The sequence below is a fragment of the Sturnus vulgaris genome, chromosome 1, assembly GCF_052056855.1.
Source record: "Sturnus vulgaris isolate bStuVul1 chromosome 1, bStuVul1.hap1, whole genome shotgun sequence".
In the NCBI taxonomy this organism is placed as follows: Eukaryota; Metazoa; Chordata; class Aves; order Passeriformes; family Sturnidae; genus Sturnus; species Sturnus vulgaris.
In genome coordinates, this window is record NC_142243.1 from 141,603,205 (window position 1) to 141,621,863 (window position 18,659).

General features: G+C 37.6%; 1 protein-coding gene and 1 long non-coding RNA gene across 7 annotated transcripts in view; one reads left to right on the plus strand and one right to left on the minus strand.

The window, feature by feature from the left end:
* Positions 1-18,659, minus strand: part of TRPS1 (transcriptional repressor GATA binding 1) — a 213,670-nt gene that overhangs the window by 14,366 nt on the left and 180,645 nt on the right. The gene's annotated exons all lie outside the window — the stretch shown is intronic.
* Positions 1,893-18,659, plus strand: part of LOC148225562 (uncharacterized) — a 26,061-nt gene continuing 9,294 nt past the window's right edge. The window contains exon 1 of the long non-coding RNA XR_015808368.1: positions 1,893-2,379. This is a non-coding gene — a long non-coding RNA (uncharacterized LOC148225562). The remainder of the gene's footprint in view (positions 2,380-18,659) is intronic.

The window sequence follows — 18,659 nt, forward strand, 5'->3', positions numbered from 1 at the left end:
TAAGGCAGAATTGGACTAAAGATTTTTGACTCTCAGATGCTACTAACCACAGAATGGACCTGCTTGACAAAATACACCTCAGAAATTTTGATGTATGCAAGAAAAAAATGGGGGCCTTTTTAAAAGCCTACGATGTAGTAATCCTATTGTCTTAAACAAATACAGTTTCTTAAAAAGAAAACCAACAAAACCCTAGGCCTTTACTTCCCATATACCAAGTTTTCTAAGTTATCAGAAATAATTTAGGGTTTTTTGTTGCTAAATGTTAATTAGCAATTCTACTGTTAGTGATGGTACTTCTGCATGGGTCTGTTTGGCTTTGCATACTCATCACTTGAACTAGCCAATAATACTGGCCAATATTGCTGCTTTTCTGGGTAGTCTTGCAAAGAAACAGGCACTTGAGCTCAAATCCAGCAAAGTCTGTGCAGCAGCTATGGCCCACAGCCCCCATACGACCCAGCCACGGGCTCAAGCACTCTGCTAAATACCACCACCAGAATTCACAAGAAATATGTTAGAGAGCTTTTGCTCTCCTTCTAATGTGATCTTACCACAGTTAATTTCTTAAATCAGCAGAGTAAAGGTAGGTCAACATGACAAGTCATGAGAGAGTCTGAGCCACAGATAAAAAGGTTTCAGTCTGTGATCAACGCCACTAGCACCAGCTGGAGTTATCAATGAAAATGTCATGTACATCCTTGGAAGAATAAGCCAAAAGGGTCTAAATAACTAAAATATGTGTCTACTAAGTCAAGCTTTAATCATTTGGAGCCTTAGAGCCACTACATTACAGTCCCAAATTCTGAAGGGGCCAGTGCAGAGAAGAGCCTGTCTCTATTTCCATTCCAGTTTTGAGTCTGGGCGTTTAATATCACAGTTGTCTCAAATCACATTAGGCTGAAACTTGGCGTATGTTTTTGTCAGCCCAGATGTAACTTTTTTTTTCTTCCTTGGTACTGAAAACTTTATTTAAATCAGTTCAGCTGTTTATAATTTGGAGATTGGCCAAACTGGGGAGTGAGGGGAGGAGATTTCAAGTTTTTCAGATAACTTTCTAACAAATCTACAGAGTGGCTTTGCTCTGGGGAAAAAAAAGTATGCACACATTTTAGTATTTTAGTAGTAGCAAAGGAACAAGTGGATTATTATTTTTATGTAGCTGAGTTATGGAAGTTTGTAATTATTCACTGAATATGTCTTGCAGACCTCTCTACTAGCTGTTTTCCCTCAGTAAGAACCATGATGAAAGCATGTAATTGCATAACAACCCTTGATATGCAGAGTATTTACTCACATTTTTTATGGTTTCATATCTTGACCATTTCAAATTGAACAAGTCTTAAACTCAGTATATACAGCATCAAGCCCAAATGCCTAATTTTTTTTTAACTCCTTAGATGATTTTCAGTAGTTACCAATATTTCATTGAAACAAGGCAATTATTACTAGTCTTTTCTGCTAAGCAATAAAACAGCAGAGAATATGATAACAAGTGATTCACTCAGATGTCTTGCCAGGCTAAGGCCCTTCTTCATATAAACTGCTTTAGATTTTAAAGGATTGACTCTACAGTTCACATGATTCCAAAGTTTGTAGCCATGCAGAAGAATACCTATGTTCCACATTATACAAAATGTATTTTATAATGTACTGAACTTTCAGGGTTTTTTCCAGTGGAACTTCATGTAGCAAAATATATCCTGTAAGATCACAGCCAAAAACACTGCTCAGGAACTGAGACTTTTTAGCTAGCTAGATGAAGCAGCGGTGCCTGACACTCTGCTGGTGCCAAATACATCCTGTTTTCAAAATTTCTGCCAGAAGATGCTTTTAGAAACTCAAATAGTCTCCACAAACAGCAGCCAAGCATTTTTCTTACATCACCCTCTTGGTTTTGGACACAACAAGACTTGTCTTATTGCTGATTACTTTCACTTTCCCAACACAAAACAACGACATGATGAGGACTGAGTGGATTTTTTACCATCTCTGGCCTCCCTAACACGCCAGAAACAGAGCACACTGTAATCATGGCTCCAGAACATGAGGTGCACCAAAGTCGTAAGTGTTGCTCAAGAATAAGCATGTGCCTGACCTATTTCCAACGATGAAGTCGGGGAATACAACCATATATGCCTCGCTGAAAAAAAGGCAAAACGCCGGCTCTGGATGCTCTCTGGCAACATGAGAGGTCCAAAAAGAGAGGTCCAGGAAACCTGCACGCATGCTCAGTATGAGCCAGGTGCGTGGCTGTGGAGAGCAACAATTGTAAGCAGCTAGTCTCATACCTTTAATCATCAGGCTGCTACCACACAGTACAGAAAAATTGCATAATGCACTCGTGATTGCATCTATCGTTGTTGCGCTTGCACTGCCGTAAGTATGAAAGAGCTTCTTGTTCCACTACTACGTTATTCCTGCTTTGTTCTCCTTATATAAACAGGTATCTGATTATCCTGAGTTTTGGTGAGGTTTAGATTAATTAAAGTTTAAGACCTGGGCAGCAAGACAGCGTATGGATGTTGGAGTAAGCACTACTTTCTTCTGTTTAAGATGGGAAAGGCATTTTTCAGACCTCATTTCGTTAGGCTGCAAAGGCACTCAGACCTTTCTGAATGCTTTTAATCAAAACTGCTTTCTCTCTCTAGGGTGAAAACGGACAGAACTATGTTTCTGTGAAGTTTCACATTTTAAAAATTTAGTTGCTTTTGCTGTAACTATGTCTAAATTAAAAAGAAACTCATTGAGGTTTTCTTGCCTTTATAACCTCAACAGTTTTTAGGAATACACCAGACACAGCAAATTTTTATCCCAGAAGTGAAAAACAAACACAAAAAGCAGAATATTAATGTAGAAGTTGTTTTCAATCTTAACTATGAGCTAATAGATGCCTCTAAGTAAATTTAATGTGCCAAATCCAAACTCTTTATCTAAGACATTTTCAAGAACAATTGCATTAAACAGCTGCATTTGAAAGACACATTAAGAATGACATCAGGAAAGACAAGGTAACAAGAAAGTAAAAATGCCAAAAAGGAAAGTCAAAATTACACACTTAATTCATATAGAAAGTTTAGTGGAATTTCTAATGCTCTATCGTGACAGCATCTTTTTATGATATATACTGTAACATAAACTTTTAATGAGAGGAATCAGGGGGGTTTTAGGGAGAGAAAAAACCCAGGCAGTAAATTAAACATTACTGCTAGCGCAGCCTTTCAGAATCTTACCCCTGATCCCTTAGGAAGAGTAAATATTTTAATGTGCATGTAAACTGCAATTATTTTTTTAACAGCAACAAAAATGAAGATGAGTAGATTTTGTCCCAGAATTTTAAGCTGTATTTTGTAAAGCTACCTTAGAGACAGCGGCATTCACTACTTAAAAAAAACCTCCACCCCAAAAACCAGGCAGCAAATTTTACAGTCTTTTTATGTTGTATTGAGCAAGAACGGTTAAGTAAGATACAAGTTTAAGATGATTTGTACCGAAACAGAACAATGACTGATCAAAATAAATTACTAAATTCATAAAAACAGAGCTATGAAATGAAGCCAGTAAATCACTTGTTGGAACTCTTCACCACCATCACCTCCTCACCTTTACATCCTCCCTCAAGTTACAGCTGACCCAACCCTTGCTACTGTGCAGGACCTTGCTTTGGACACCACCCTGAGCCAGAGGCTGAGCTCCACAGGCACGAATTTACCATCACTTTCATCTTCTGTTACCAGCCATATGCAACTACAGAATCACTAAAATAATCATAAAACATTTTACAATGACTTACTCATTTTTCATTCACTTGAACATTTATCAGTCAAAATCAAGTAGTTCAAATCACATTTCCTTGTCAATCCAAACAATTATGGAATGCAATTTCATAGTTTCCCACTCAAGATCTGCAGTGGCAGAAATATGAAAAAAAATAAAACTTTTTCTCCTAGTGAGATTTCCTTGTCACAGTTAGTGGCAGTTATTTTTAAACGCAGTGTGTTAAGAATGCATATTATCTTCTGACAGGCCAAATACACAAAGACTAAATGGATAAACATATTTCCTAAATGTGTATAATTATTTCTATATTTATGCCACTTATTTATGATATGAAGCATTTGTTATGAACGAGAAATATTTTCTGATTAGCTACATCTTAGTCTGGTTTACAAAGACCTAAATAATTATTTAATCATTTTACACAAAAATCATACAAAAGCATGATTTTTTCTTTTCTAAAGCAGTTGCCTTTAACTGTCTTTTACTGAATATAATGTATGCTTATGGTCTCAGCCTTCAATTTGCACAAGGTGACCACCATTAAATCTCTTCCAGTGCCTCACAGCAGCCAGCACACTATGGTATAGGCTCACTTCTGGTGTATTCTGCCACAGAATAGCAGCAGTATGACAAAGAATTCCATGAAGGCAACCCAAAAATTTATTTTTAAGGTTTTATTAAGACCAATAGCAAACAGCAAAAAGCAACCTGGAAACCTGCATTTCCCGCACAAGAATGATGTCACTTTGCAGCAACTGAAACCTATTCAGGAGGAATAGAAATTCTGCCTCCAATAATTCACGGAGTCAATTACACAGGAAAGTACTGTAATGGGCTGTCCCCCGTCAAACAGCTCACGTACACCACTTCCTTCTCAATTACCAACTTGTCTGCATTGCCATCTGTAAAAACGAACGCATACCTTGTGCTGCCAGTTTCTGCTCTTGCACTTCCATTAGTGGAACTGGCTGCAGCTGCTCAAGAAGAAAGCCCTGATTGTCTTTGTTTCCCTTCCATGTAGGCACCATTTTTCTCCTTTCCTTCTATACCTCAGCTCAAGGTAATGCATTATCTTTGTTGAGGTGCGCTCACAACTGTTTAAACTAAAGTCTGCCTAAATTTGAGTCCTGTTATCTTTTCACAGTTTATCTAACACAGTAAAAAGCCGCCAGCAGCATCTCTCATCATCTTCACTGGAATTACAGTATTAGTCTTGCAGCAGGTTTTATCAATCCTTTTTAAGTACTGCTGTAAAAATTCCTAAGTTGCTGGATAAACAACTTCACACTTTTCTAAATCAGCTTGACCACTCAGGCAATTTTAAAACAGTATTTATGTGAAACAATGAAAAATAAGATTAAAAAAGAAGTCTAATTTAGGAATAATAATAACAACATTATCTGCAAAAAATGGTTAAGTAGACATATTAGTGTACATAAGCAGGACAGAGGGAGCCTGGTTTGGGAACTGCCATCATGGCCCCATAACCTTTCTCTGCTTGCCTTTGGCTGCAAAAGATTCATGCAGCAGCTCAGATGCTGAACGGCTGCTTGAAACTTCAGTGCTCACACAGAGAGACCACTGCTCCTTCCCAAACACCCTGTGCTTCCAAACAAACTTTTCTAAGAGAACAAAACTATGTCATAATGAGTCTCTTGCATTTTAGTTTCAAATTAGAAACACAATATAAAATGTTATAAAATGTACAAAATTAGACTACACTTCTGATCAGAACTGGCTAGAAGTAGTATCCTCTGAACTAGGCATGCTGAAAGTGACATCGAGAAAACTGGAATGCCTCCGAATCTTTTACTTCTTGGCACAAAGCAAAATTACCCAAACTTTGCTGTCTCAAACGGGGAATCTAAATCAAGAGCCAGACTTTGCTACAAAGTAACTGACTTTCTGAGATAAAGAGTCATTCACAGTGGTGCCTAAGCACGGAATTAGGTGCTTGAATTTAGGCATCAGTACCAGAGGATTTATGTTCAAGGAGGCACTCCATGTACCCCTTCTTTCATGAAATAATCTTACTCATTAAATGAACAGACAAAACTGGAGCAAAGCTCCATCCGTATTTCCTTAAACACCCCAGCTTTGACATGGCAGAAGCAGCAGACTGCTTTTGCAGATCTCAGCTACGAGCCAGTATGTAACTCTACATGTGATAGTAATTGAGGGTCCCAATCCCACAAGTGCTCTGCTGCAAGCGTGAGCACAAAGCTGCTGGAGTTCTCAGCTTCTGGCATCTGTTCCCACTTCCACAGAAATCAGATGGGCAAAATTAAGTTTTGAGGAAAAAAAAAATCACAGACATTTAAAAAACATTCCCTGACCTTATTAAAGCCCACGTGATCTCTATTTATATAGAAAATAGCTCAGAAAGCCAGCATCTGAGAAGAGGAACTCTCATTTGTAGATTTTGGCTGAGGGCTGCCAAAATCAGCAGGGGAAAGGCTCCTCAGGGGTAAAAATTTCAAAAGCCATTAAGAGTCTTAGAAGCCTCAGTCCCACTGACTTTTGATCACATACATCCTTCCAAATTTGCACCCCAAATCTGGAAACTACACTGTAAGAATAACTTTTAATTCAAAGTTGCAAAATTAGGATCTGAAGTTTTCATAGAAGTCTTCAAGACTCAGAGAGGAAATGTCAATTAGGTGTCTACTCCTTGGTGAAAATCAGTGAGGTAAAATTTACCTGTTACTTGTACTTTAAAGAAATTCCCCTTAGGACTATTAATTTTATTTAAAGAAAAAATGTAATGAGAAAATATTTCATATGGGCAGCTATAGCTCGCACACTTGTTCAGGAACTGTAATAACTATAATTTGAGTCTCATGCAGTCCCTGTGAGAAAGTCACTCCTAGTGTAGGATACAAAGCAGACTATGTCCACCTTTTATTTTCACTACACTTAGGACTGCAGTCTTATTGCAGATCTTGTTACGTGCTGTTGCTAGAATGATTTCCATTCAGAAAAATCAACATTTGCCAACCCATACCACACAATTACCATAGTTATTTCCTATTGTGAGCTTAGGGAGAAACTGTGGTATCCCAGACACCACGGTGTGGTAAATATTGAAAATTAGTGGCCTTTTTATAATGGACATTTTCATCTAATCCAATCCATTCCAAACACTTCCAGATAAAAAGACAATATGCCAGAGTCTGTGTCTAAGTGGTTGGTTCTAACATAATCATCTTAGTCCATCCTGTGATCACAGTTTTAGCAAAAAACACTTGATGGCTTCCATTCTGATAGCTTTAGGAAGTAAGAATGGGCTAGAGCTGTGATCAATTCCAACACCTGCCTAAGGAAGTAACTCCTGATAGAGAAAAGAAGAGGGGAAAAATAACCAAATACCACCTCTATATTTGCATTTTTTAAAAGCTAACCCATCTCAAACTGCCTAGAGCCTCCCAGGTTGCACTGGGCAAAGCACTGCCAGCAGGTCAAGGGAGGAAATCCTTCATTCTGTTCAACCCTGGTGAGGCCACAGCTGGAGCACTGTGTCCAGTTCTGGGCTCCCCAGTACAAAAAAAAATCTGGATGTATCAGAGAGAGTCCAGTCAAGTGCCACAGAGATGATTAAGGGACACAGAGCATGAAAGAGCTGGGGCTGTGTAACCTAAAGGAGAAGGCTCAGGGGGATCTTATCAATATGTACCTGATGGTGGAAGGAAAAAACAGAGCCATACTCTTCCCAGTGGTGCTCTGTGAGAGGACAAGAGGCAAAGGCACAAACTGAAATACAGGAAATTTCATGTGAACATAATGGAAAATCTTTGTTACTGTGAGGGTTATGGAACACAGGAGCAGGTTGTCCTGAGAGGTTGTGGAGTGTCTGTCCTTGGAGAAACTCCAAACTGACAGGACACAGAGCTTAGCACCGTACACTGGCTGATCTCACTCTGGGCAGTGGGGTTGGATTAGACGAGCTCCAGAGCTGTCTCCCATTCTCAACTCTTCTGTGAAGCTTTCTTCAGTGAGAGGCTGTAGATTGCTTGTCACTCTTCTGTTCTATTAATTTCTATCCATTTTAGTCTTAATTGCTCTTCCTTTGTGTTATAACATAAAGTATTTTAAATTCCCAGGCTATAAAACTATTAATTAGAATAGACCAGACAAAATTTTACAGATTGCACCGATATTAAAAATGGAGAAACCTATTTTCAAATTCCACTGTAAATAATTTCAGAATATTTACAATGAACATTGTAAAGTATCTAAAGTAGTTTTTAGAAAAATATTTCACTGCTTGCTCTTTCCTATCAAGATCCTAACGCCTACTTGTAAATGAGACTCAACATACAGTATTATATAGCTTTCCTTAAAAATACCATTAAGATGAGAAGAAGAGAATAACTGTTCTACATTTTAGAGACATTTCTCCTTAAATAGTGTTTATGTACTGCAAGCATCCCTTCCATAAACAAACCAGGTCTTTGGAACAAGTGAACACAATCTCCGAAGAATCTTTACCAGCTTCTATTTCTGGTACATGATGCACTGTGAATTTTAGGCCAACATGGGCATATGGTATCCTAGTTTGATAGGAAACATTTCATGGAATTCAAGACAGAGCCACAGCACAATGACTGGAGACCTTAAAATCTGTGATACAACACAGGGTTAAAAAAAAAAGAGAGAAAGAAAAAAACAGAAAAACAAACATTTCCTGATACAATACTAGAGGCAGTAGAGGCATGTAAAAGCACAAGAAAAAGTAGAGTCATAGTAATTGGTGTGCACAAAGGAATACTCTGAATCCCCTGTTAATCAAGCTTAACCTCATTAACCAAACTGCCTTAGCCTCTTTTTTTTTTTTTTTTTTTTTTCCTTTTAGGAGAATCAACCCATTAGGAAATAATAAAAATAAAATCCAAACCAAACAAGAAACAAATAACAAACAATATTTATCTTCGGGAACATTCATGGAGGATTTGGGGCTCTTCTGCCTTTGCAGCCTTAGAAGCTGGTATGCCCTCTGTTCTTTCTCTACTCATTCACATCTGCCCAGAGAGAATTCTGTTATTATTGCACAGCAGTGCTTCCAGCAGCCCTAGTCTAATTTTTCTCTTACTGTTAAGAAAGTGGCTCTTAAATTGCTTAAGACACCAGCTCCAAAATCTGTATTGTTGGAATCAGACTGCATTTCACCAAAGTAATTGCTTTTAATGCAAGTGGCAAGGGACAGCTTACTGCTGGGGGCAGTCATTCTCTGAAATGGCACAAGCCTGACAAGAGCAGTAAGAGAGAAACATATAACTTAGCAGGGTTTTCCATCAGGAGTTCTGCGTGCCGAGGACAAAATGTACCCACCCTGTCACATACTCAGGCTTTAGTTCAGAGTGCTGTGAAGCACTGAAAAAAGGCTTTCAAGAAATCAGGCACCGCCTGAAGGAGAGGCATGGCGAAAACCATCCTGCCAGCCCACAGCTACCTTATTTTTCACATCCTTTGGAGTCTTCTTAAATGAAGCTGACTGTGCAGAAATGCCTTGTAAAACAAGCCCTCTCCTTCCTTTCTGAAGTGGCATCAGTGAAACAGCTCTGCAGCCTCGCTCCCAAGCGGCTGTGGCTGATCCATACGGAACTGCGAGGCAAAAACCACAGCGCTGCCTGTACGTGTTCCTGCGCTCGTGCACGTCTTGGACACAGACTCAAAGAAGAACTGATTGGTCCCATTCTACCAGTCAATTTATCAGACTTTAGATAGGAAACATCAGGAAACAGTTTCCTTTTTACCTGCCACCTGGCAGTATCAGAATTCATCTGATTTTGAAACCAGCCTGCAGAAGGCCCACATACACGAATTTGAAATAAAAAGAAACCTTTAAATTTGAACATGCTGTATGAAATCATAGCTACTACTTGTGAACAGTCTATATTCAAAGCCATTTCTGTCTTACTGACAGAACAAAAACTCTGACACTCTTAAGAATTAACTTTTCAATTTAATACAGGTTTTATTTAACAGTGAATGTCAAATTGTTTTCATTCCCATTCTTTATCTTTATCACCTACTGGAATCTTTAGAAGTGAGAAGGAAAAATACATGCACCAGAAAGGAGCACATTTATAATGACATGCCTTTTTTCTAGGAGAAAAAAAAATAACCTTCCATTTCATCAGCATCTTTGCCAAAAGCCCTTTCAGGAACTGAGAAGAGAAGGGCCTTTATTTCCTACATATATTTTATAGGAAACATTTTTTGGTTCTGTGTCATGGACAAGGATTTCACACCTTAGTGGCTGGTTGTATGGAAATGGACATGACTGTGGAAACTTCATGGCTGTGAAACCCTGATAGTAAAATCAGCAGGAAGATGAGGAAGGTGTGGGGAACACTGAATGATTCATGCACTAACAACCTCTGGATCCTTTGAGGAGATTTTGAGATGGCTGCCAACGCTACCTGACTATGACCAGCAGCCTGCACCCTCTAAGGCAGGCTGTAAATCTAAGCACGATACAGACATAGCATTGCTCTTTTAAATAATGCCCACATATGTAAGAGGATGTGACATGTATGGATTTTCATATGGAAAGATCTTTCCAGAATCAGAGTGCAATTACCAATGGGTTATACCTCCCAGAAATAATTCCTAGCATATAAATACTGGGCCCTGTTTCCTTTATTAATAACAGTCTGAGTTAATGAGGGAACAGCTTCCAGAAGTTACTAAAAGCAGTACAAAGCTAAGCAACTTAGTCACAACATTCAACAAATCAGTGCTTTGCAACTGACTCTTCCATTGCCAAATCAAAGACAAATCCTCTCCTACTTCATACTCAGCTAACCTATTGCATAAAATACAAGGAAAACAAAAGACCGTAGAAAATCTACATAGGTACCCCGACTTGATTCCAGTCTGTCTTCAACATAGAGGAAGAAAAGAGAAAGATTAAAAAGTGACTGCATTGAGTTTTCTTTTTGCTAAGGATAATTTTTGGCTGATTTTACTATGGCCTTGCCATCTACCTTTGGACCCCTGGCCAAAGGTGTGTGTGTGCCAAAACCAGAGCAGACATGGTAGACTAGTCTTGAAGATGACCTGCATAATTTTACATTTCAGGAATGACAGTCCTGAAGCACAGATTGTCTGCACAGCCAGGGCTGTGATTTCTCCTACGTTTCAGTTGATTAATGACCTCGTAATGGAATACAAGTTTCCTACAGAATGTTATAATCTCCCTACAAATTTGGTCTTGTCTGCTATTTACTGGCAGGTTGTAGGAGCAGCAGAGAGATCAGTGCTGCTCAAAGCACTGGGTGCAGTCTCAGGTACAGAGAGGGAGGGTCAGGAAGCAGCTGGGCAGGACTGTCACCATCAGCTGCTGGCACCAGAGGGTCCTGTGAGGGCTCTGAAAGGGTGCTGCTTGCATGATGAACAAAAAAAAAAACCTGAGACACCATATTTTGGGCAACATAATTCAACAACTGAAAAGAGCTATTTTAAATATGTGTCAGCCTTAAAAATGGCTAATCTCAGTCCTTGTTTTGAAATGTTCCTGCAGGATATATTTTCACACACACACACACACACACACACACACACACACACACACACACACACACGCCACAAATAAGCCAAGCAACTCACGACTTTATGGTTCATTTCTGTATCCAGTGCAGTCTGTGGATTGTGAGTAATACAGTCCATTCTTACACAAAAGGCCAAACAGCTGCAGAGAGCAGAGTGAGAATGAAATTCCTCCATTTTTAACAATGGTTACTCACAGAAGGCAAGATGGGGATGCCCCTGTTTATCACAGCACCATGTAAGATTACACAGCTATTTAAGCGGCAAAGTAGTACCAAAAAAAAGGGACAAAGACTCTCAACATGCAACTTCAGAAGACATCACTACGTTTATTAGTAAAGCAATAAGAAATCTAGCACTCACCTAGTAAAGACTCCTAGCCACTACCTCTTCTGAGTTTATCCATTAAATCCTGCATACAGTCAATAACTGCCAGGAAATCTACTGCTCATAATTCAATATTCTGGTATTTTTAAAACACACAGCCCTTTTCATGCATGGATATCCCTTAATGTGTCTGCTGGAGATTCTGTGCTTCACACAGACTTGCGAGAAGGGATGCTGGATGATGCTTGCTTTTAAGTTATGCTTTTAAGTTCTAACAGATTTTCATAATAAGTCTGATCAACTAGTGCATTCCAGACTTTATTGCACATCTTTCTTTTACAATTTCTTCCATCAACCAACTAGTTAATAAGAGAATAGGAAGAAAATGTGTGTGCAATGGATAACAAAGCATTCCAATAAGACACAGAAGTGGATAAATAATATAATAGCTGGGAATATCAAGCAAAGATGTTCACATTAACTAGGTTTACTTTTCACACTATTTAAATACAGAAAATTAAAGTAAGAAGTTTCTTTATTTTAGTCTCAGCCAATTTTAGGCCACACTGAATGTTAAATAAACTATTATTTAATCAAATACAGGCATATTAGTCTCACTCCTGCTGACAACTTCAATTAGAATATTTTTGCTTCATACAAAAAAGAAAAAAAAAGACTCATGATCTTTAAACTACTATGGCTTCTGCACAACATCTGGTTACAATTTTTTATATATTCAGCCATCAAACTTCTATCTCCACAAAACAGTTTACTCAAGATTTGTTTTAATTATCTTGCATTTCAAGTTTCATATGGCTTTGAAAAGAGGGTGAAAAGATCTCTTATGATGCAGACAGACGCAAACTGAAAAGGACTATACACTGAAAGATGATTTTGAAACAGTTTTTAAAAATGAAAAAATCCTTTCTATCATTGCCAGGAAACAAGTGCTACTTTAACTGTTTCGTTACACAATACCTCTTGGCTTGTTCATTAACCATTTTAATGGGTTTTAGCTGGATTCTAGGATTAAGGAAACTCTTTTTAGCCCTTTCTATGGAGCCATACAAATCGTGAATATAAATTTTCTCTTTTTCTAACTAATGCAAGAGTGGGAACGCTGTATTTCTAAAAGTGCTAGTTTAAAACAGAATCCATAGCAAAAAAATCATCTGAATGTGATAAAGTAAAAATAAGAATGAATTTTATAGCAGCACAGAAAAACCTTGCTCATACAAAATAACAAAAAAAAAAGTTGTAATGCATTTTAAGCATGGGAAAAATCTAATTTATTTTCATGAGCCTGTTCACCTGCATAAAGTTAAGCACATCCACAAGCTTTTCCAAGATTGGCCCTAAGACAAAAATCAGGAAAATACCTGAGGTTCTGTTTTTATTAAATGTTAGAGCCTCAGGCAGCAAAAATGACATAACTATATTTTTCTTAAGTACAGGGGTGCTACATGAAATCAATGAGTCATCACTACAGTGGTCTTGTGGTGGAATCACTGTAAACAGTGGAGGATATGAAACTTTTATTCATTTATTTGCATTACATGTATGGATTAATGAAAAAACATTATGGAAAGCTCTTATTTATTTTATGAGGTAACCGCTTTCAAATCCAGTAAATTAAACATATTTTTCCTGTTTTTTAATCAGTCAGCACCATCATTCCAATATAGGATATTCAAAGAAACTTCAGAGTTTTTCTCCTAGGTTTCTTCTGATGTCATGATTAGTTTAGGCATGGGAGGTCATTTTTTATTTTTGCCTCTTCTTAAAGATGCTCCAAAGATGCCAGCAGAAGACATAGCTGCCAAAACACAACTTAAAACCATGATCAACTTATACTCCAATTCTCAGACAGAAACTCTCTTAAGTTTGGTACTGGAGCAATACACACAGCCTTTTTAATTTATTTTTTTTTAATGAGGAAATGTCATTTGAGTATTAAAGACTGGAAAAGACAATTTTGTTTTGCTTCTGTGAGAAATTCTGGAATTAACCCATGATAGAGCAATGTCTCTAAATGGGTGACCACGAGTGACCAAAGCATATACAATACATGCATGAAAAAAACCACTAACCCTTTCCAATCCATGGCCAACCACACCAAAATTAGTCTAATCTCCAGAGCTGACTTCAGTTAGTCAGGAGGATCTCTGAGCAGGTCACCTCACTGAACTCCAGGCACTGCCTCACTGGGACTGCAAGAACTGCTGAAACACCTTCCCTCTTAGGGCCAATATTTGACACTCTGCTTTATAACCAGAAACAGGAAAAAGCAAAACTCTTAGAAAACGAACATTATTGATAACAGTAAGTCACCATTTTCCACAAAGCCTTGGTTGGTACAGAGGATGATGACAAAAGGAGAAGCTGTATTTTATTGAACGGCCTCACAATCTCAGGTTCAAAATCCTGCAGCTCCCTAAGAGACATGACTGATTCTCTGGGTTACAGTTGACACCTCAGCCTCTCAGCAAAGCTGGTTCATGTGGATTAAAGGGAGGAAACATGAATTCTCACTGACCTCACTAACACAGCCTGTGAACAACGGGCTTCAGTATTCCCTGCCACCTTTTATTTCAGGTATGGAGAGCAGGATCGTAACTCAGAATAAGAGGAACCAGTGGTAAAACCTATTGCATGTGCACCTCCTGTGCACAATCCCCACCAACAATCCCAGGGTACATTTGGAGTGTGGTGGGAATTCAGACACGCGATTTTGATTAATGTTAATGCAAGTCGTGTGGCCAAATCCCTGTACACTACTTTGAGAGCTTATTCTAAAATCGAAATATAATTAAGGTTGCAACACAAACCAAATAAGGCAGGGAAATGACACTTCATTAGTAACCTACTGGGTGCAAGCACCATAGGTAACCTGTAGCCTCAGTACTATAATAAAATGTTTAAAGTGTTTATATACCACCACTGTCAGCTGCTTATGAAAATATGGTAAAGACATCCAGACACAATTTTAAAAAAGGGTTAGCTTCTGCAACTATATAAACTATTTCTATAGATTATTTACTTGTGGTACTGGATCACAAATTTTGCATACTCTTCCTAGTGACACCTGGAGACCAGCATATTTGTTCTCTTTGTAAATATATATTAAAGAGCAGCCATGCATAATGACTATCAATAGAGGAGATGAAGAGCTGAAGGAGTAGGAATGCATATCAGGAATCTGTTTAGTCAAGCTCAGAGGTAACAGATAAATAATCTAAAGATTGTTTACAGTTTTCCACCTTGCATAAATCTGTATTCCACATCCTTCTGACTGTGAATACCAAATTTGAACTCTAGAGTGAGAAAGGATGCCATGCATAGTCCTTTGTCCCTGGCACTGCTTTTGCAGATGACTAAAGTGTCAGAAAACTGCCAAGCTAGTTTTGGGTTGGGTCTTTTGGTTTTTTGATTACTTTTGCTTGTTGTTGTTGTTGTTACTATTATTATTGTCATTAACATTAGCATTAACACTATTATTCCTGTGGACTGTGGACTAAGATTTTTCATCTTTCTCCATCACATAAAAGCCAATGGAAAGAGGAGTTATCTGAACTTTCTCATGAAGGCGACAGTAACTTTTTTATTAAAGCTCAGTAGAAGATATAAAAGAAGCTAACGGCTACAAATTATAATCTGCAACAACCCCCTTTTACAGTCTTTGCTGTAGAAAGAATGGGGTGGTTTTGTGTGTGTACATGTGTGCATGACCAACACAGGGGAAAGAGAGGAAGTGACAACTGATAGCAGCAATATTCAGCTGTGCTATACAGAACACAGAGATCTCACAGTAGCAAGCAGGTAAGGGTTTTGAGATCAAGCAGCTTGCCTTATTATTGCTAAAAGCAAATGAAATTAAAGGTACAAAATACAATTCAGTTCTTCATGCAAGATTTAGAATTATTATTGTAAACCCCAAGTATTTTGTGCTGGCATTCTGGACACGTGTAATATTGTTGCTAGCACTAAATTCAAAGCTTTTAACATACGTACTACAAAACAAAATCTGAGAAAAATAACTACTGCTTAATGGAAAAATATTGGGGCCATAGATGTTAATCTCTATTACACATCTATTCATTATACTTCTTGCCATACTTCTAGCAAGTTCAGAAGAGAGGACTACTACGATAAATTTGACTTGAAGTCTGTAATATTACTTTATAAGCACATTTGGTAGACTGACATAAAATGCTCAAGTAAAATGATCCCAATTACAATGACAGTTTGTTTTTTCTTTTAAAAACTCACTAAACTCACTGAGTGTGTCTTATATAGATAGGCTTTTCTTTAACATTATGGTCTCTTTAAAAATGGATTAGAGGTACACTGTCTTTTGACAGAGCAAGAAGCAGGACTGTGCAGACAGCTCAGAGGACGTAATTTTTTCCTTCTAACATAAAAAGATGTGTGAAGTTACTATGGCTCTTCAAAAAGGCCTAGTAATTGAGCCTGGTTATGGTCTCATTAATGTGCAAGTTTCATTTATCACCTTCTTTCTTTGAGGATTATATGCATTGATTCATCAAGACTTGTGACACATGGTTTTCATTTGCTCTATTCAGTGCTTCTTTTAAAATCAGTTTGTACTAGATTGTAAGAAAAAGCCTGAAAGTAAATCACAGTAGCCTCCTGAAAACAGAAATGAGAAAATTTCAGCTTTAAAAAAAACATACAACACTTTTATTCTCTTTTCATGCTCTTTATGTGTTTTTCTTTCAAGTATGTTTAACAACATGCTTTTTGGAGTTAGTCATAACATAAAAAGAGCAAACCAAACAATGTACACTGAATAGGGGAGATGTAGTTGTCGAGTAAGTTCATTATCACAAGAAGCAATTGATTTTAATTCATGTAAATGCAAGTGACAAGAATAACACAGACAAGGTCTTTTTCTGCTGATCTACAATATCCATGATAAGTTGTACAGTTTAATAATGAGATGTCCTCATATAAATCTCCTTCTGCCTTCTTTCTTTACTTTGCTTTTCTAAAATATGTATCACTTCAAGTATTTCCATTCTGCGTGTCACTGGCAAATGCCAAAAACAGAGAAAGAGAGATCTGATAAAGATAAAGCATGACAAAAGGTTCACGGATAATTGCCTTCACATATCCAGTTCAGCTCTCATCTCTCCTAATTAGCCTCATTACCATACCTTAAGACAGACCAGCAGTCACTCAAACTCCCTGTTTTTAATGTCAAAACTATTGCTGACAGGCAAATGGACAACACATGCACTGAGTGAGTCTATTTTAGACTATTCTTTTACAAGACTAGCCTCCAGCAGAAAATACTAAACAATAGGTCTTCTATAAATGTATAATGAAAGTATACATACAATGCATACAGTGTGTGAATACTCAAATTATTGTTCTATTCATTGCTCCATCATCTCTTAAAATGAGGACAATAGAAAAAAGAAAAATCATTCTCCAGAATATCGATGATCAAATCATTGCAATACTTCAGTATTACTTTTAGAACAGCCTTGCCACAGTGACTGAAAAAAAAAAAAATCACTTGAGTTCTGTAAAGTTTGACTATGTTGGTACAGTACTGCTTTCAGCACACCCACGCTATCTCAGGAAGCTTTTTTGTTTTTACAAATCATGTTCAAATGAAAAAGCTTCATCCCATTGCTCATATTCATTTAAAATTAGCTCATAAAAAGTCTCCACAAATAATTCACGGGGGCACTAGAAATATTGTAATATTAAACTCTGCTGACTATCAAAACATTAAACTGTATAGTGGGAAGGCATTGAAACCCCTCACAATGTCCATTTCTTTTTCACTGTTTTTTTAGTCACACATTACATTATGTATGGAGTTTACATACATGGTACTTTGTTTTCATTTTCTCTAGTTCTCTATAAATATCTTTCTGTCTAATATGTAACAATTTTTACATGTTTTTCTACTACAACCTCCTGGTAAAATGTGCCATTTTTTAGTAATTTGTCATATTTTCATGTTCACAGTACCATTAATAAAATAAAAATACTGTTTTAAAACTTTCATAACAGAAATTTAACACTCGCAATATCACTTATTTAAGAACTGGACATTACATATTCACTGGTCTCTTTCCTCCCAAGCTCCTCAGACACAATCTTCTTTGTGATATTATTTTTCTTTTGTACAGTTGTAATACAATCTCTATATTAAAAAAAAAAGCCCAAAACAAACAACAAAAACAAACAACATCAAAACAACAAAATCCCCCAAAACAAAACAACAAAACAAAATGAAAAAAACCCAGTGAAATGGACTTTCTGCACTTTGCAGTTTGGGAAAACTAACAGTCCATTCAGCATGACTGAAAAATACCCTGAAGGCTAATATTTACTAAGCATGGCACACACACAGGAGCCTTGTTAAAAATCCACAACAAATCTCTCATTGCAAACAAATCCAGAGGTTTGAGAGCCGCTGCAACTGTTGGGGTAATGCTGATCCTGACAGCAGAAAGCTGCTTTTTTACCAGGCTTAAAGCTAGCTAGATGTCTGCTGGCTTCTCACCAAGATTTCACTATTTCAATTTCTTCTCTTCAGGATTTATTAGGTGATGAATACATAGCAATCTATGAAAGGGCTGAACAGCATCAAAAGAAGGTAAGGCTGACACATCCGGGCTCTCGGTACTCGAACAACGCCGCTGACCAAGGACTGACTGCAACTACTTCATGCAAATAGTCAAATAAAGGCAGTTGAAATTAAACTCTACGCTGGAGTTAGACACTGTGAGGGAAAGAAATGGGTCAAAAAAGGCCTTCCAAATAACAGGAAATACTTTCAGCTTCACACGTAACGCTTCAAAATGCTTTTTTCCCCCCCCTTTTCTTTCAGATATGTCAGTGTAGAAAAAGATGAAAACACCATCTACTGGGAGAGCAAAAAATTAAAATGAAATGCAGGGATGCTAATGTGTGAACAGAAATTATATGCAGGAATGCAATGCAAGTACACATACCACAAC